The 21,057-nt window shown below is 34.8% G+C and overlaps 1 pseudogene; it reads right to left on the reverse strand.

The window, feature by feature from the left end:
• Positions 1-12,060: 12,060 nt before the first annotated feature.
• Positions 12,061-21,057, reverse strand: part of LOC137651838 (uncharacterized) — an 18,276-nt pseudogene continuing 9,279 nt past the window's right edge.

A 21,057-nucleotide genomic window follows, 5' to 3' on the forward strand; every position in this document is an offset into this window, starting at 1 on the left:
ATAATGTTATATTTTTGCTTATATGTTAGCTTGGTTAACATTAGAAATATAAAATGTAATAAATTGGAAAATCATAAAAATTTGATTTTTTATTATAAACAGTTGAATTATTCTTATTAAATTATTTAAATTGTTTATAATGTTATATTTTTGCTTATATGTTAGCTTGTTTAACATTAGAAATATTAAATATAATAATTTGGAAAATATCTACTTCCTTTCATTTTGCTTCGTTCAGGGTTGCCAGTTTGGCCTTTTTTCCGGCCCAAAAAAACTCAAATTTTACCTTTTGTATTTAAATAGGTTGGCCTTTAGTAATATGAAAAAAGCCGGTCCTTAAATACTATATTTTTGACCTTTTTCTATTAATGGGTTGACCCTTTAAAGCCTCTGTTGATTAGAAATTGACCTTTTCTCATTTAGAAAACCTGGCAACCCTGGTTATACATTCCTAAGATATATACTGTGATAGATAACCTTTTTAACAGCTCTCTATTTAGAATACCGTTATTATTATTATTATTATTATTATTATTATTATTATTATTATTATTATTATTATTATTATTATTATTATTATTAGCTAAGCTACAACCCTAGTTGGAAAAGCAGGATGCTATAACCCCAAGGGCTCCAACGAGGAAATAGCCCAGTGAGGAAAGGAAATAAGGAAATAAGGAAAAATAAAACATTTTAGGAATAGTAACAATATTAAAATAAATATTTCCCACTTAAACTATAAAAACTTTAACAGAACAAGAGGAAGAGAAACTAGATAGAAAAGTGTGCCTGAGTGTACCCTCAAGCAAGAGAACTTTAACCCAAGGCAGTGCAAGACCATGGTACAGAGGCTATGGCACTACCCAAGAATAGAGAACAATGGTTTGATTTTGGAGTGTCCTTCTCCTAGAAGAGCTGCTTACCATAGCTAAAGAGTCTCTTCTACCCTTACCAAGAGGAAAGCAGCCACTGAATAATTACAGTGCAGTAGTTAACCCCTTGGGTGATGAAAAATTGTCTAGTAATCACAGTGTTGTCAGGTGTATGAGGACAGAGGATAATCTGTAAAGGATAGGCCAGACTATTCGGTGTCTGTGTAGGCAAAGGGAAAGAACCGTAACCAGAGAGAAGGGTCCTATGTAGTACTGTCTGGCCAGTCAAAGGACCCCATAACTCTCTAGCGGTAGTATCTCAACGGGCGGCTGGTGCCTAGGCCAACCTACTACCTATTAGCTAAACTACAACCCTAGCTGAAAAACAAGATGCTATAACCCCAAATTCTCCAACGGGGAAAAATAGCCCAGTGAGGAAAGTAGGCAAAGAAATACACAAACTACAAGAGAAGTAATGAACTACTGAAATATTTTAACAACATTGAAATAAATCTTTTATATGTAAATTATAAAATCTTCAAAAAAACAAGAGGAAAATAAATTTCTTTTACCTATACCATAAACAATTTTAATGAAAATCCTAATCATTAATTCTATCCCATTCTACCATTAAATCAGTTGGGATAATATCTTCTTATCCTTTCGATAACCTATTGTGGTAAGTTTGGTATTTTTAAATCATTCCTCCAAATGCATTGACTTAATGTATACAGCCAGATCCCTTCTAGAATTTTGCAACATATATACGCTTATATCTTGTTGCATTGTTTTAATGTGTATGAGAATAGAATTAATGTTCTGTATTTTCTTTTTCTTTGCATAGGTCACACACATCATCTGAGTATATTTCCCTGGATTTTTTTTTTCGCTTGAGCATATTCAACCTGCATTATAAGGTTAGCCTCCTCCATATTTATTTCTCTGACATAAGGCTGCAGGCCTTTTTTCTATTAATCCCATTTTTTTTATCTTTCTTCTATTCTTCAATAGTTTCTTCTATAATTTCCATTATTCTTTTCATAATTTAATTTTTCGGGGTCCTTTTCTTCTATTTCTATTTCATATTTACAACAAATTCCTTCAATGCTACTACTCCAATGCTTTCCATGGGGTTTCTTCAATTGCTCCTTAATTATCTCTCTGACTAGTCTCTTTTTATCAGTTTATGATGCCATGGAGGAGAATTGTTATATGTATATATATATATATATATATATATATATATATATATATATATATATATATATATATATATATATATATATATATATATATATTATATATATATATATATATATATATATATATATATATATATATTTATATATATATATATATATATATATATATATATATATATATATATATATATATATATATATATATATATATATATATATATATATATATATATATATATATACTACAAGACGTTGGCCATATTCCTGTTTCTGCAAGGATGCAACAATATGAAGTACTTGCAGTTTGTTCATATATATTCCTTATTAGCATCTGGGGCCACACTGTAATGGCAAAGCATTGCCTTTTATAAACCTTTGTTGCCGAATTTATCTTTAATAAATAGAAAAAGAAAGGGAGTTTGGCACATTTTTTGGATGAGATAGCCATGTCACCCAAATAGAAAAAAAAATAGAGTATAAAAAAGTTTTTTTTTTCTTTTACATCAATTGACAAATGACTAGAGATAGTGGAAGATCAAATAAGAAAACCATATGGGGAATGTTGGGAAAAATATCATAGCAATATGCAATAAATATGATTTTAAAATTGAGAAGTAAGAAAGTATAAAAAGAAAAAAAAAACTCAAAAATGAAATAAAAAGTAATGTGACAAATTAAATTGTAAGATAAACAGAAGAAAAGACAACAGATATGACCAAACTGAGGTTTGAGAATGGTGATAGCAGAAGAGATTACATAGGAGAACTTAACACTGATGAAAACAAGGTTCAATATGATAGAATTAAAAGCAAATTATAGAAACAGGAATGATGATGATAGATTTTGTGTGTTGTATAGAGAGGCAGAGGATACTACGGAGAATATATCTTGCTGTAATGAGTTAAGAAAATTTAGAAACAATAACATAGAAATGTGGAATTTTAAAAAAAAAAAAAGGCATTTGAGGTTAGAAGTAAAAGTATGTCAGCTGTGCTGTCTGTGTAGAAGGTAAATAATGATAATGAATTTTATGCACTGTAGAAATTTTCACCTTTAATTTCTCTTCTAGTAATGTTGTGGCCTGATTGGTAACGTCTCTGCCTGGTTTTAGACAGTCGTAGGTTCGAGTTCCGATCAGTCTCGTTAGTGCCATTAGTGTTTGCAACCTTACCATCCTTGTAAACTAAGGTTGGGGTGGGGGTTGGGAGGAGCCTGTAGGTATATCTGGTGACTCCCCAACAGCCAATGCCTGGCCCTCCTTGGTCCTAGCTTGAGTGGAGAGGTGGCTTGGTCGCTGATCATATGATATAAGGTCAGTCTCTAGGGCATTGTCTTGCTGGCTAGGGCAATGTCACTGTCCCTTGCCTCTGTCATTCATGATTGGCCTTTAAACTCACAATCACTTATTATCAGTGTGTTGGAGAGAGCAACGAGGAACCTGGAACCTTTTCGACCTTTCACGAATCTATTATTTATTGTCAAATTTGTCTTTGCTATTTTCCCATTCTAGTTTCTACCTGCTAATGTAGAATGTGATAAAAGTAACTATGGAGAATTTTATTGTTAATTCCTTTATGGTACAGCTAAAATAAGCTTAATTACAATAATAAGAATAAGCTTACTGTGTACCCACAATCAGTGTTGTTAGAGAGCAACGAGGAACCTGGAATATTTTTAACCTCTTACTTATTTCTATTTACTGTCAAAATTTGTCTTTGTTAATATCCCATTCTATTTTTTACCTTCCAAGGTAAAATGTGATAAAAGTAATTAAAGTAGCTATTGAGAATTTTATTATTCAGGTTCAGGTTCAGGTTCAGGTTCTGGGATCAGGCTTACCTTTTGCATCGGCGCCTCCAAAGTTTATCTACTTATACTGATTTGTCTTTTCCTCCTAATCAGGTTTAATAATCCTTTTTTATTTTCTATATTTATTTCACTAAATAAGAATTCATTAATCAATTTATGGTACAGGTAAAATAAGCTTAATAACAATAATAATAATAATAATAATAAGAATAAGCTAAGAAGCTCTGCACATATCTATCATGCGATAGAGTGGCCGCAAACTTATTTTGCGGAGTCACTATAACACTGATTAAAGTTACGTTTTTTGGTGAAGTCCTGCAAATCTTTCACTATTAGAAGGTAATATATATGTAAATTATGTCAAGCAATATAGCCTAAAGTAATATGTATTGTAAGAATTAACGTAGTAGTAGTAGGATGAAACATCTGTAATGACATGTTATCCAACTTGTTATCAATCGGAAGGTTTATTGGTATTTTTCAACTGGACTGGATTTCGTATAAGAATATTTTTATTTTATTTATCTTATTTATTGTTTTTTGGCAGGAAGGAAACACCTACCGAGTAAATGTCTAAATGTCTAACTTAACCTAACTTAGAGAAAATTAAAGGAAGGTGTCTAACCTAACCCATTCATTCCTTGTATTATTATACTTTAGAACGGGAAAAATTTCCTAATTAAATATTTTTTTTTAAACTGTTTTCTTCAAAAATTACCTTTACCGCCCTCCTTAACCTCTCTTACGACATCGCTAAACTTCCAAGTGAGGTAAAACACAGAACAGATAAAATATGGGAAACCGTTACCTAACCACGCTCACCTAAACTAACCTAGTGAACTGAGACGTCCTTACTCGCTTACCAAGAGCTCTGCTCCCCCCCCCCCCCCCCCACAACTTACTTAGTTCACCTACGACCCCACAGAACTCCCAAATCCAGTCGCTCATTAAACATTCTTATGTTGGTACTTCTTTAGCGTGAGGTCTACCGCACTTTAGTGTGAGATCTACCTCCCGTTAGCACTTCAGCGTGAGGTCTACCTCTCGTGAGCACTAACGATGACGGCTACAGCTGTTTAATCCTAACCTAACCTAACGGTATTCTTATATATGAGCGGGGAGAGCGGGAGCGACAGGTCACGCGGTAGACCTCAGGTTTCACGTGGGTAGGCTACATATGGCGGTAGACCTCACGCTAAAGTAGTACCCTTATGTTTTTGTTGCTTCATCCCTTGGTGTTCTAAACTCTGAATTGTCATACGTTCCTCAGGATTTGCTAACATTCCTCAAAACATTTATATGAATGAAGAGCTATCGGCTTTTTTTTTTTTTTTTTTGGTTGATTACTTTACCTTACAGTGAGTCTTTTTATAGTTTATATTTGACATATCTGTTTTGACATTGTTACTGTTTTTAGAATGATTTATTGTTATTTGTTCTCATCATTTATTTATTTCCTTATTTCCTTTCCTCACTGGGCTATTTTTCCCTATTGGAACCCTTGAGCTTACTGTATAGCATATTGCTTTTCCAACGAGGGTTGTAGCTTGGCTAGTAATAATAATAATAAGGGTTAATTTTTTGGTCCTACGCAACAGTGGAACCCTACTCTCTACAGTTCATCATTTTCGTTCTACAGCATTTAACATTTTATTATTAGTATTGATATTACTTCCTAAGCCACAACCCTAGTTGGAAAAGCAGGATGCTATAAGCCCAGGGGCCCCAACAGGGAAAATAGCCCAGTGAGGAAAGGAAACGAGTAAAAATAGAATATTTTAAGAACAGTAACATTATTATAAATATCTCCTATATAAACTAGAAAAACTAACAAAACAAGAGGAAGAGAAAAGAATGGTGTGCTCAAGTATACCCTCAAGCAAGAGAACTCTAACCAAAGACAGTGGAAGATCATAGTACAGAGGCCATGGCACTACCCAAGACCAGAGAACAATGGTTTAATTTTGGAGTGTCCTTCTCCTAGAAGAGCCGCATATTGCTCGTTTATTGGCAAATCATGCTAATACCCTTTAGGAAGTGGCCGCTGTTCCCGCTAATGGCATGCTTTTGGGGAGACACCAATCATCATCTGCGGTTGCTTTTGTAACATTTAGGGTTTCCTGGAAACTCGCCTCGACAGCATGCTCTGACACGGAAAAGAAATCCAGGGGAATGTGAAGTCATACCATAGTTGGAAAACAATGTCCTGCTTTGTCTTATAACAAGGTTCGCCCTTCTCACTTTTATTATTATTATTATTATTACTAGCCAAACTACAACCCTAGTTGGAAAAGCAAGCTGCTATAAGCCCAAGGGCTCCCACAGGGAAAAATAGCCCAGTTAGAAATAAGGAAATAAATAAATAAATGAGAACAAATTAACAATAAATCATTTTACAAAAAGTAACGTCAAAACAGATATGTCATATATAAACTATAAAAAGACTTACGTCAGCTTGTTCAACATAAAATCATTTGCTGCAACTTTGAACTTTTGAAGTTCTACCGATTCAACTACCCGATTAGGAAGATTATTCCACAACTTGGTCACAGCTTGAATAAAACTTCTAGAATACGGTGTAGTATGGAGCTTTACGAAGGAAAAGTCCCGACTATTAGAATTAACTGCATGCCTAGTATTACTAACAGGATGGTACTGTCCTGGATGGTGAGAATTATCTACCCAAACCTATTGCTACCATTCAGATCTCATTGAATAAACTTGTATTACATGGAATCCTACTTTATTTTAGATAAAGGTTTTTAGGAAAATGTTATTTGATAAATAACGTATTTTTCTTTTCAAGAAAATAACGTATTTCTCTCTATCTTTTCAAGAAAGACAACGTATTTCTCTCTATCTTTTCAAGAAAAATAGTGTATTTCTCTCTATCTTTCCAAGAAAAATAACGTATTTCTCTATCTTTTCAAGAAAAATAACGTATTTCTCTCTATCTTTTCAAGAAAAATAGTGTATTTCTCTCTATCTTTCCAAGAAAAATAACGTATTTCTCTCTATCTTTTCAAGAAAAATAACGTATTTCTCTCTTTTTGAGAAATATAACGTATTTCTCTCTATCTTTTCAAGAAAAATAACGTATTTCTCTCTATCTTTTCAAGAAAAATAACGTATTTCTCTCTATCTTTTCAAGAAAATAACGTATTTCTCTCTATCTTTATCTCTCTATCTTTTCAAGAAAATAACGTAATCTCTCTATCTTTTCAAGAAAAATAACATATTTTTCTCTATCTTTTCAAGAAAATAACGTATTTCTCTCTATCTTTTCAAGAAAAATAACGTAGTCTCTCTATCTTTTCAAGAAAAATAACATATTTCCCTCTATCTTTTCAAGAAAATAACGTATTTCTCTCTATCTTTTCAAGAAAAATAACATATTTCCCTCTATCTTTTCAAGAAAATAACGTATTTCTCTCTATCTTTTCAAGAAAAATAACGTAGTCTCTATCTTTTCAAGAAAAATAACATATTTCCCTCTATCTTTTCAAGAAAATAACGTATTTCTCTCTATGTTTTCAAGAAAAATAACATATTTCCCTCTATCTTTTCAAGAAAATAACGTATTTCTCTCTATCTTTTCAAGAAAAATAACATATTTCCCTCTATCTTTTCAAGAAAATAACGTATTTCTCTCTATCTTTTCAAGAAAAATAACGTAGTCTCTATCTTTTCAAGAAAAATAACATATTTCCCTCTAATCTTTTCAAGAAAATAACATTTCCCTCTATCTTTTCAAGAAAATAACGTATTTCTCTCTATCTTTTCAAGAAAAATAACATATTTCCCTCTATCTTTTCAAGAAAAATAACGTATTTCCCTCTATCTTTTCAAGAAAATAACGTATTTCTCTCTATCTTTTCAAGAAAATAACGTATTTCTCTCTAACTTTTCAAGAAAATAACGTAGTCTCTCTATCTTTTCAAGAAAAATAACATATTTCCCTCTATCTTTTCAAGAAAAATAACGTATTTCTCTATCTTTTCCAGCATGGTGTTCAGGATAATGATAAGACAAATCCCGCATCGATGTGGATTTAACATGAATTCATGGAGATCCAGTATTTCTGTTAATAACAGCACTCAAGTTAGCATAAAGAAGTCCAGAGCTCTACACACTTTTACGTCGTGTAATAACAAGAAACTTCTGTCGCAGAACGTAAGGAGTTTTGCAGCACCAAGACAACAAAGTGAACCAAGCCCGTGGAGTTTTGAAATCCCTCGGACTATCATTTACAGAAAGATATTCAAAAAGAAATCTCCGTCACGCCTTCAAAAAGATGATGATATCGAATCTCATTACAGTTTAGTTTACGAAGGCGATTCTGCGTCATACGCCCTCTGGGGCTTAGGTTTCACGGAAGCAGTTGGTCTTAGTTGCTTAATAGCGGCACCGTTAATACCTCATGGAATGTACGAACCGTTTATTGTATCGGAATTTACTGAATTATTCACAGAAATTTATCAATTCGGAATTTTTTTTACAGTTAACGCTATATTATGCTTATCAATAGCGAGAACGTGTCTGACTTACGTACTTCGCATTTATTACAGTGATTCGGAAGACCAGTTCATTATTGTATTTATGGGAACCCATCCATTTGCCATCAAGAAAATCCCTGTTAAACCAGGGGAAGTTTCTCCAGTTATTCCTAGTTCATTTAAGCATAAATGTGTACCCTGGGCAGACAAGATCTATGCTTCGCCTTCGTCGCCGAGGAAGATGATCTTTTACGAAGAGTCGTTTACTGCACCAGTGTATTATAATAAGTTAGTTGGATATTGAGCGTTATGATTTAAATTCATCGCAGTTTATATTGCCGTTATACTTTATCGCATCCACTCATTATACTGTACAGTACTGTAAAAAGAAAGGTTTCTATTTCATTATGAAGTTAAAATGATGTATCAAGTATACTGTATTTCACTTTCCTTTTCAGAAATTATGTATTATTATTATTATTACCAGCCAAGCTACAACCCCTAGTTGGAAAAGCAAGATGGTATAAGCCCAAGGGCTCCAATAGGGAAAAATAGCCCAGTGAGGAAAGGAAATAAGGAAATAAATAAATGATGAGAACAAACTAACAATAAATCATTCTAAAAGCAGTAACGTCAAAACAGATATATCATATATAAACTATTAACAACGTCAAAACAAACATGTCATATACAGTATAAACTATATATTTATACATACTATAAATAAAACTGCAATTATGTACTTTCCAATAAAGGCTGCTTTTCCGTTCCTATGAAGCAGGGGAACCGTGCTCTCTACAGGACCTCCACACATTTTATTATGTTCATTCGAAAGCATTGGATTTATGAATTTGGGCATCGCATCAGAAGTTGGGAGGCATTTCAGATGATGGGGGAATCCCATATTTGTACTCAAAGTAATTTTAAGAAGCTGGACACCAAGATGAAAAGGAAACTACATTTAGGTAATATAAAAAAATCAATTACTGTAGTGTTATGTGAACCCACATTACAGTATTATGAATTGCTAAGCTACAATCCTAGTTGGAAAAGTAGAATGCTATAAGCACAGGGGCCCCAACAGGGAAAATAGCCCAGTGAGGAAAGGAAACAAAGAAAAATATAATATTCTAAGAACAGTAATAACATTAGAATAAATAATTCCAATATAAACTATAAATACTTTAACAAAACAAGAGGAAGAGAAATTAGATAGAATAGGGTGCCCGAGTGTACCCTCAAGCAAGAGAACTCTAACCCAAGGCAGTGGAAGACCATGATACAGAGGCTATGGCACTACACAAGACTAGAGATCAGTGGTTTGATTTTGGAGTGTCCTCCTAGAAGAGGTGCTTACCATAGCTAAAAAGTCTCTTCTACCCTTACCAAGAGGAAAGTAGCCACTGAGCAATTGCAGTGCAGTAGTTAACCCCTTAGGTGAAGAAGAATTGTTTTGGTAATTGTTGTCAGGTGTATGAGGAGAGAGAATCTTCTTTTTCTTCATACTTCATACTTTGCTAGACTTGCCAGTATCAAAGTTTATTTCAATCTATCGTCATTATCAAATTATATTTAGAGCACAGTAGTAAATTCAGTGATAGCTGGAAAATATGATTTGGTGTACAGTACGAGAAGTTGGAAGATCCAGGACTACATGCCTGAGAACTATGAAACGTGAAGTAAATGATGAATGAAGAAGTATTGATTTAAAAGAACTAAGATAGAGATGACTGGCATAATCTAACAGAGGCCTTTGTGGGTCAATAGGTCTGGGAGATGGTGATGATGATGATGGGTACGAGTATGAAAGATACCTATGTAAATGGCTTTTATTCATGGTTTTTTCTAATGACGTGACTAAGCAATAAAGTATTTCATGTTAAACTGTCACTGAAATTTCCTTTACTTTCGAGCTGCTGTTGGCATAGAGAAAACAGGCTTTCAGTAGCTTTCAATTCCATTTTTCTTATTTTACTGACAGATAAGAGGAAGGCTTTGTGTCCTGTCTGCATTACAGTCCAGCCCCACCAACAGATTATACGCTGTTGACCAATTAATTCTATTACAGTATACAGTCTAAAAAATTTTAAATTCTACGCACCCACAAAATTTTAACGCATGCCATGCCTCCGTTTGTCTACTCAGGAGCCATTGGAGGCGATGGCTTGGCTCGATAAACGTTGAGTCATCTGCTGTACCAAGCATTAGGATGCCAACGATTTACCTTGTACTCTCCTCTGTGTCTTTTGATAAATAAATTTTGTCCTGGAATCAAATTGAATAAGTTACATAGTACTAGTAATTCACTAAAATACCCATCTCAAATTGCAGATCTTTTCAAATAAAACATAACACACCAGGTAATACTGGCCTTTAGCTGGTGGAATGAGTTATTTTTTAAGGGTTCTTTGAGAGAACAATGGCATTCTCCAGAGAGGAGGAAATCAAGTTTTCCACATTTTGACGCACAAAACCTCAATTGCTAACCAGATTATAAACTGGAAAAAATTTTTAAGGTCTAACAATGATTAATTTCATTACACAATATAGCAGGAACATTCAGTCACACAATACCTCAATTGTTGACCAGATTATAAATTGGAAAAAAAGGTTATTAGTCAAACACGGTTTAATTTCATTACACAATATAGTAGGAAATCTAAAATAAAAGTTATCCAGTATTAAAACTTGCCAAGGTCACTGATGCACACCTATTCCTAATGATGATTTGTATCCCTCTATGCAAGTGCCTTGTTTATTGGCTATTTCTTCGACGTTTTTAAATATGCTAAAGATTAAAATTTAATAAAAAAGTTTGAATGCAATCCAGAGTAAGGAAAGAGTTTGTTGCTTAAATCACAACTCTACAATAAATATTAAATATTTTTCACCTTAAATACTTATTACAACCACAGGAATTGGGAGTTTTCGATATCAATTCCAATAGGATGCTTCAAGATTTACCTTCTAAATGGAGTATGCTTGGCAGTAATAAAAAAAAAAAAAAAAAAAAAAAAGGATTTTGACATAGGAAAAATCTACTTGGGATATTTCCTGCAAGTGATATACCCGAGAATTCTACCTATAGAGGTATCAGTTTTCTAACCCCCGGAGCGAATATCCCGAGACATATCATGTATGCAACAGGGAAGAGTTTAAAACAACCACGGCCATCCTTTCTGGGAATAGCGTTAAACATAAAAAACGGATTTTGACGTACGATAAATCTATTTTTGGGTGAGATAGCCATGTCGTCCTGATGGAAGTTCCTTTCGGCAGCTTCCTACTGTATAATATTTCTGCGAGTGATATTAGAAGAGAATTACCGTCAGGTATCACGGGGCTCTAACCCCCGGAACGACTATCTTAAGATATCGTGTATAATCAGGGACGTATTCGTACATAACCATAGATATCTGCACCTCAAACAGACTTAACCCAGTCTAGATATCTAAGGAGGATAGGTGAGGAGCTGTTACATATCCTCTCTCTCCATAGTATTGTTAGTCTGATAAACTCATTCCAATTTTCGCAGCTCACCTACACGTTCGTGTTTTTGTCAAGAGCGTGCTTGAGTCTTGAAATGGCACAGAAGTGACTGCTAAGCTACTACATATACGTTAAATCTTGAACTGACAATCTTCGTAAATCCTGGCTCGTATCGTATTTAAAAGCACTAAAGGTTGTCAAGCTTTTATTCAGTAACGTAATACAACATAAAATGGTAACAGATGATGGGATACATTAATAAGCTTTTACTAACAATAAAAAAAATTTAAAATTAATGTCTCACTCATTAAAATATTGTTGAAAGAACACCAAGTCTTCATAATACAAAAGAAAACACAAATAATTAAACAGAGGAATCAAGCAATATAAAAAAAAAGATGAATTCAGTACATCTTAAGCTTTCATTCAAATGATGACAAATATGCTCAAAAGTGTTTGTCGACTAAACAAACCAAAAAACAAACGAGAAAAAAAAAAACCTGAAAATGCAATACTTACTCGGAATCTTTCAGGACAGAAAAAAAATAGCAGCTCACTTCTTACAAAAAATAGTTATTTACTGTATATAACATTTCCTCTAAACTTCATATATCTTGTTACCATAAAACAAATGGTCATTACAGTTACCCTATAAAAATTCATCCCAGCAACTTCAAGTGTATAGTCCATTTCTTTTATCGAGGCAGATTTGCACCGACTCGCAGCGGTGCCCTTTTAGCTCGGAAAAGTTTCCTGATCGCTGATTGGTTAGAATTATCTCGTCCAACCAATCAGCGATCAGGAAACTTCTCCCGAGCTAAAAGGGGACTCGCAGCGGTGCCCTTTTAGCTCGGAAAAGTTTCCTGATCGCTGATTGGTTAGAATTATCCCGTCCAACCAATCAGCGATCGGGAAACTTTTCCCGAGCTAAAAGGGCACCGCTGCGAGTCGGTGCAAATCTGCATCGCTAAAAGAAACTGACTATAGTATGTCTAATTTTATCTTACATCAAATATGGCAAGAATGAATATAACCTCAATTTCCTGAACATGGCTTTTTAAGTCTTTCAAGCTTTTCCTGTATTTGCCTTCTCAATGCAACCCAAGTGCATACTGTAATGACCAGTTACCACATATATAAACAAAAATGTTGTAATATTAATGGGGCTATGGGGGAGAAAACTCAAAGTCTTGATAAAACTTGAGGGTAAGGAACAACGCACTACGAAGGTTCACCAAATATCGATCACTGCGTAACAGGGAGTCTGTTATTACCAGGCGACACGTTTATCTTCATATTCACATCTCCAATTTTCAAATGTGGAAGCTTCGAGAGAGAGATGCTTTATCACTGTCACTCGGAAAATTTAAGCTGCATTATCACATAAATAGTGCAGGGAATGCAACAAAAATTTTTCTCAATAAAACATCACATTTAACATTTGATAATTTCTTAACTAGAATTCAGTTGAGATCTTTCATGAAATATAAGTGTTTTATTCTCACTAAAAAACAAGAACTGCTTCGAAAAAAGGAAGTCCCTTGCCTGTATGAGCAACAAATATATATTTATATATTTTAAACTAGTTTTTCTTGCAGGATACCATGCAATGACTCACTGATTAAGAGTTACAGAAAGTTTAATCACTATTATAAATCACTGATCACACGTCACAATCCACCGTAACAGATTAAGAGGCACCCAATAAATGCTTACACGTTCACCTCTCTGACAAAAACAAAGGCAAAAAAGAAAAGTGTATGATTACATTACAGCAAGGGCTGACCTATTCAAGATTTCTCACTACATCTTTCCGCACACGCTGGCGCGCTTAGGATTTCGGTTTCAACGAAGGTCCAACCAAAGTGTCGCCTCGTCGATAAAAGAGCAGGTATGGAACCCTAGGGGTGACGTGCCTCAAGACGTTGGCTTCGGGAACCGCTTTCACGACGCTGTCGTCATACCTCAGCCAGCAGTTGTATCCACTGTGATAAATATCGGCAATATAATGTCCCTTGGTTGCCTCTTTTCCGTCATGATAAACCACTGCCAACAACTTGTACTTTCTCTGCAGGGTGGAGAATTTCCCACGGCTATTTGGCGACATCAACTCTGTTCAGGTAAAGCAACAAAACAGGATTAAATATTTCTAACTAACATCTAAATATTAGGATTAAAAATTTAGTAACCTCACCAAACTTTCGGTAGAGCAGTACAATGAAAAGGGGTATCAATGTTTGTGTAACTGGCAAGTAGGACTTTTATACTGTGCCAGATTTTTTTTATTTTGTCAAGATGGTGTAGAGGGGAAGGGTGAACATAACAGTGCACATTAACATCACCGAAGTTGTGTGTATTGTCTCTTTCCCAAACACACTTTCAAAAAATTTTGCTTCACCATTAACTACTTTGGATCTTGACACAGTTACCTGTCCAATTTCTTCAACTTGCTCTCATTCCCACAGAACTACAAGCTAGTCCTTTAAACCAAACAAAAAAAATTCCCCCCCCCCCCCCCCGATTGAAAGGTACACCATGTAAGATATCGACAAAGAAATGGAGCTGGGGGGAGAGTGACTGCTCCCCGCACTCTAGTTTTGGGGTGTTTGAATGTGCGTGGATGTAGTACGATAGAGTAAAAGATGTGAAATTGGAAGTATGTTTAGGAATAGAAGGATGGATGTATTGGCCTTGTGTGAGACGAAGATAAAAGGAAAGGGTGAAGTGATGTTTGGTGAAATGTCTGGTATTGAAAAGGGAAGAGCGAGAGGGGGTGTGGCTTTATTGCTGAGTGAATGGATGTAAGATATGAAACACTAAAATGTTTAGCCTTTGTATTTCTTGACATAGCCTTCATTCAAATATAAAATATACTATTATAAATTATAAAACGAACTATTTCTATGAAATGAAGTTTCAACTTACCCTTGGTAATCTCAAGATCAATAGGAAAATTAACTTTCTTTGTAACCTTCTGTAGGCCGCCATCTTTGTCATATATGAACCTCTTCAGTTGTAGGATAAGTACTGTTGGTAAGGTCTCCAGAAGAACCTGAAAGTTCAGCCAAATTGGAGCATTACAATTAAAACAGTTCATTTTCTTAATATTCATACAATATAAAATTCCTATCATTTGTAATACTGCTACATTATCAAAAACACGTTTATATAGTACAAATATTGTACCTAAATTGATGAAATACACAAAACTATTCAGTGAAATATCAATATTATTCTTTCCGTCCACAAACAACGGTTCAATATATTCTAAACCTAAAATACACAAAACTACATTCAGTGAAATATCAATATTTTTCTTTCCGTCCACAAACAACGGTTCAATATATTCTAAACCTAAAATACACAAAACTACATTCAGTGAAATATCAATATTTTACTTTCCGTCCACAAACAACGGTTCAATATATTCTAAACCTAAAATACACAAAACTACATTCAGTGAAATATCAATATTTTACTTTCCGTCCACAAACAACGGTTCAATATATTCTAAACCTAAAATACACAAAACTACATTCAGTGAAATATCAATATTTTACTTTCCGTCCACAAACAACGGTTCAAAATACTCTAAACCTAATACTTCTAATTAGAATTCACGAAAAGAAAATTAATGTTATTTGATATCATATAAATCGCATTCATTATCACACAAGCTTACCTGTTTGCAGACAGTAACCTCCTGATTTGTTTTCGAACACGTATAATCAGGAATGTCCTCACGACTTACAAGGTGCTCGAGTGCGTCTCGCACGCTCTCTACCTTCGGAGACTGTAAAATGAAACATTTGTATCCCAATTTCTAAAGGATTTTAGTATATATGTATTTACAAATAATGGACATATGGAATGGTTTAAAATAACTTCTCTAAGTGGCTTTCCAAAGAATCAGAGATGGGTAAAAGACTTTCAAGTTCTGATAAGTTTGTAATTAACATAAATAAACTTAACCCTTTTACCCCAAAAGGACGTACTGGTACATTTCACAAAAGCCATCCCTTCACCCCCATGGACGTAATGGTACATCCTTGCAAAAAAATGCTAATTTTCTTTTACTTCATATTTTTGATAATTTTTTGAGAAAATTCAGATATCTCCAAGAGAATGAGACCAACCTGACCTCTCTATGACAAAAATGAAGGCTGTTAGAGCAATTAAAAAACAAATATACTGCAAAATGTGCTGGGAAAAAAATAACCCCCTGGGGGTTAAGGGTTGGAAATTTCCAAATAGCCTGGGGGTAAAAGGGTTAAGTAACATTTATAAAATTCAGCTGGGTTTGATAATAAAAATAAAACTATTGGGAATTGCCTCTGCTTAAAGACCGAAATATTTCATATAAATAATACAAACCTGGATATCAAGAGGCAATGTAGTAAAAGGCTGGAGATTAGCAGTAGTGACGCCACCAGCCTGGTGTAAGACAGACCGAAGCTGTCCCCAGAATATTCCACTTATAGGTGACGGAGAGATGTGAGCCGTGCGGGTGACGCAAGACCTCTTACGAGGACCCATGACCTGATGAGAGATGAAATCCATTTATAAACAAACGCAATTCAACCAGAATATATAAGCATTTACAATCTCTCCTTCCAACAAATGATTACATTTGTATGGTTCAATTTCCATGCGACTGTAAGGTTTTCTATAAATGGGTTTAGATGGAGAAAAAATAACAGTTCCTGAAATACACTACTAAACTCGAATGTCCAAAAAGTGATGACCAAGACCTTTCCCCAATTATATAAAATTCAGTTTGCTATGCATCAGTCGAAAAAATAACATTCTGGAAATACACTACAATACTCAAGTTTCAACCATTCTGCCCAATCCTCTACACCAGCAAGAAAATTGAAAGAGGGCCACGCCATTGGAGGTAATACATACTTTTTTTTAAGCAACACACTGGACACCACAGAGCTTTCTGCCTTGAATTTTAATGTTCCTTGTCACTTCTTCTCATCTAGCGGTCTTAAATCCATAGGTTTACTTTTCTTCTTTTCTTATTTAAAATTAGAACCTTTGGCAGTCTCAGTCAAAACATTTAACTAGTAATTGTGAAGTAATCTTTAACAACAAATATTTTGCCTTGTACCTGGCGTAATTCTCTAAGATTTTAAATGATCCTATAGATTACTTGTCAAAAGATACTTAATAGACCATCTCTTCGGATGGCAGGCAAGGTTATAAATACTTTTGAAAGCATGAACATTTTTCAACTATATTCATAAATGAAAAAGGTTTAGTTTAAAAATTGACTAGACCATTACAGGTCTCTACAGGGTGGGTGAAGGCGACCCTTGTGCCCCACCCTTCTTCATACTTGATAGATACAGTAAATTTTGGGTGTTGTTTAGAAGGCTTGCAAGAGGTATTATGGAACTTCAGGAAGAGGAAAATGAGACAACTTACCTGCCATTCATCATCATCTTCGGACAGCTCTTCATGATCAGAAGTAATGGTTTCTCCATTTACAGAACCATTGACAGAGTTATCAGGAGTTGGGCTACTATCACCACCAGCCAGTTTTAATGCTTCTACCATCTAGAAGAGAATACAACGTAAAATTTTAGATAATTTTCTGACAGGAAACTTATATCGGCGCTCATACGAAGTCAAAACTCATTACCACATAATACGCTGTGCAACCAATTAAAAATAATGGTACACTTTAAAATTTTCTATATCCAAGTTCAGCACCAATATATCCACTGCTATAGAAACCCATCAATACATCAGCGAGAAAAAGTTGTTCTAGAATATAAATCCATCAATCCTATTAAAGAAGACAAGATCCCATTGCTATTCTTCACTCAATGGGTTACCTACTAGACTGTAATTGTTCAGTGGTTACTTTCCACTTGGTAAGGATAGAAGATACTAGCTACAGTAAGCAGCTCTTCTAGGAGAAGGACACTCCTAACACAAACCATTGTTCTCTAGTATTGGGGAAGGGCATAGCTAATGTACCGTGGTCTTCCACTGTTCTCAATTATTGTTCTCTTGCTTGAGGGTCTTCTAAAGCCCTGTCCACAGGATCGTGCATACCCAACGGGCAAGCAGTGATACCAGGCCACAATAGTTAGTGAAAATGAGGGTTGATGACGTCAGAAGCGAGAAAACTAAAGGCAGAGATCTGGCAACACTCTATGATGCCAGATCCCTGTCTGTTGTTTTCACGCTTCTGACGTCATTAACCTTCATTCTTACTAACTATTGTGGTCTGGTATCACTGCTTGCCCGTCAAGTGTGCACGATCGTGTGGACAGGGCTTAAGACACACTATCTGTTTTCTTATTTCCTTTCCTCACCGGCCTCTTAACCCTGATGGTTTAAGGGGTTTTCAGCTTTGTAGGTAGGCCTACTGTTAGTTTAAGGGTTGCTTAGCTTTGTAGGTAGGCTAATGTTAGTTTAAGGATTGTTCAGCTTTGTGGGTAGGCCTACTGTTAGTTTAAGGGGTTTTCAGTTGGGCTTAGTATCCTACTTTTCCAACTAGGGTTATAGCTTAGCTAGTATAAATAATGATGATTCACCCTCTATCTGCACGGAAGTCTTTTGCAACCTTTTATAATTCTCTATTAAAAAGGTCTCACATTGACAAGACCATTAGTGTCTGAATACCACCCCTTCACAAACCAGGCCTCTGAAATTAATGATACCTTATGCACTGGTTTTATTACCACTGCATTATCCTCGTACTAGATTGAAGAGCTTTCACTCTTATTTTTACATTACTTTAAACACTAGCATATACTAAATTTTACTGCTATAATAACTTTGGTCATAATTCATGATGAATATCTTATCAAGCCTAGGATACCCGTTTATTCATTTCTGGTAGGCAATCCTACTCAGTATTCAATATACTCGCATTCATAAAATTAAGTTGGTCACAGTCTGATATCCACGAATTTGCTTATGCACGGCTGACCACTTGGAATTAAATTATAAAATAATTACCATAGTTAACGTTTCGCTGTATAAATATGTAGCTAAAACGTGTATATCTAGGAAAATTGTGTCCAAGTATTATGCTCTCTGATTGATGTATCTAACATGAATTAATATGTAAAATATCAAGTATTTGCAGGACTTGCACTGCATCTCCTACTCCCTGTAAAACACTTAGCAATATAAAACAACAATATGCAAAGCCTTCTGCTATTCACAAGAGCTAGACAGAATAAGAAAAATATTTACCAAAATGCTCTACTGGTAATCATTTCCACCACTCAAGAGATTAAGTACAAAATCTTTCTGTAACTAGAATAACTAGAGGGGCACTCAGTAGAGCGGAGACCTACGCCGCGGCAGCTTATTTCCCGACCATGACCTTCAACATGTTTTCATTGACGTGGATTTTCATACACTCAAATATGAACCAAGTTTGAAGTCTCTGTGACGATGTTCAAACTTATGGCTGGTTATGTGATTTGGACATTTTCCTTTACACTGACCTCCCAAATTTTATAATTTCCAGCTTTTTACATAGCAGTTAATCCCTGCAAGTTTCATTACGATTAAAACTGTGGCTAGGAAGCTGTTCACAAACATCAAACCTTCTTCCAACTTAGTTGGCGGAGGTAATAAAAACATACCCTCCTTCCAAGTTCGTTGGCAAAGGTAAATATAAATCACATGCTCACTGGAATCACCCAAAGTTTAACCTTACCCTCGTCATGTAAACCATTGAGGACAAGGGAAAGCATCTCTTCTGCATCTTGCTGACGACCTTCAGTAAACATGTCTCCACCCATGTTGGCCAACATCTTGTAAACATAGGATGGCTCAAAGGGTGAGCCAGTCACAATCTCTGGCTCTAACCTTGCGCCTGAGCTGCCCTTTTCCTTCTTGCTGGGCTTCAAAATTGGAGCCATGTCGGAAAACTCATGAACATACTCTACACTGAAAACACAAAATCAGTAATTACATATTTATTCTTGATTTCGAAAAAAAAAATTAAAAAAAAAAACCCTCACATCTGGGAACTGTCCATCTTTCCTTAATGTGCAATATTTTATTCTAATTGTTAATTTACTTCTCTTATAGTCTATGTATTTCATTTCCTCGGTGAGCATTAAAGCATCCTGCTTTTCCAACTATGGTTGTAACTTTCGAAAGTAATCCTTTAATTTGAATGATAAAATGGAATTCTATCCTTGGAACAATAAAACCAAATAGGCATAAGAAAGATTCAAGAAGAAAATTTTACAATTTTAACCCTTTTACCCCCAGGCTATTTGGAAATTTCCAACCCTTAACCCCCAGGGGGTTATTTTTTTTCAAGCACATTTTGCAGTATATTTTTTTTAAATTGCTCTAACAGCCTTAATTTTTGTCATAGAGAGGTCAGGTTGGTCTCATTCTCTTGGAAAATGCCTGAATTTTCTCAAAAAATTATCAAAAATATGAAAAAAATTTTATAGCATTTTTTTTGCGAGGACGTACCGGTACGTCCATGGGGGTAAAGGGATGGCTTTTGTGAAACGTACCAGTACGTCCTTTGGGGGTAAGAGGGTTAAAGTATTACAGAAATTAAATCACAATACAGCTCTCCCATGAGGAATGAGAAGCAATGAATGACCAAGTCTCTATAAAATACAGAAGGTCCATCAACTTAGAAACAAATCCAACTGAAATTAACAAAGATAAAGAAATACTGTAATGAAGCAATATCATATTTAATACAGAAAGAAAAACAACATTTATAACAAACTGATATATACTTATGAAACCTAACGTTGTTGATTTTTGTAGCTAGAAATCAAAGGTATGAAATTCAGGATCGCCCTACCCTAGGACAAAATTTAACTTGCAAACAGCTTTTGGGAACCAATTGAGTGAAAGTTGAGGATCTTCTGTACAAAGATAATACAATCAGACCACATTGACATAAGCATCTTCTTTTAACCCTTTTACCCCCAATGGACGTACTGGTACGTTTCACAAAACTCATCCCTTTACCCCCATGGACGTACCGGTGCGTCCTTGCAAAAAACTACTATTTACATTTTTTTTTGCATAATTTTGATAACTTTATGAGAAACTTCAGGCATTCTCCAAAAAAATGAGACCAATCTGACATCTCTATGATGAAAATTAAGGCTGTTAGAACAATTTAAAAAATATATATTACAAAATGTGCTTAAAAAAAAAAAATGCCAGGGG

This window comes from Palaemon carinicauda, chromosome 13, assembly GCF_036898095.1.
Source record: "Palaemon carinicauda isolate YSFRI2023 chromosome 13, ASM3689809v2, whole genome shotgun sequence".
Lineage (NCBI taxonomy): Eukaryota > Metazoa > Arthropoda > Malacostraca > Decapoda > Palaemonidae > Palaemon > Palaemon carinicauda.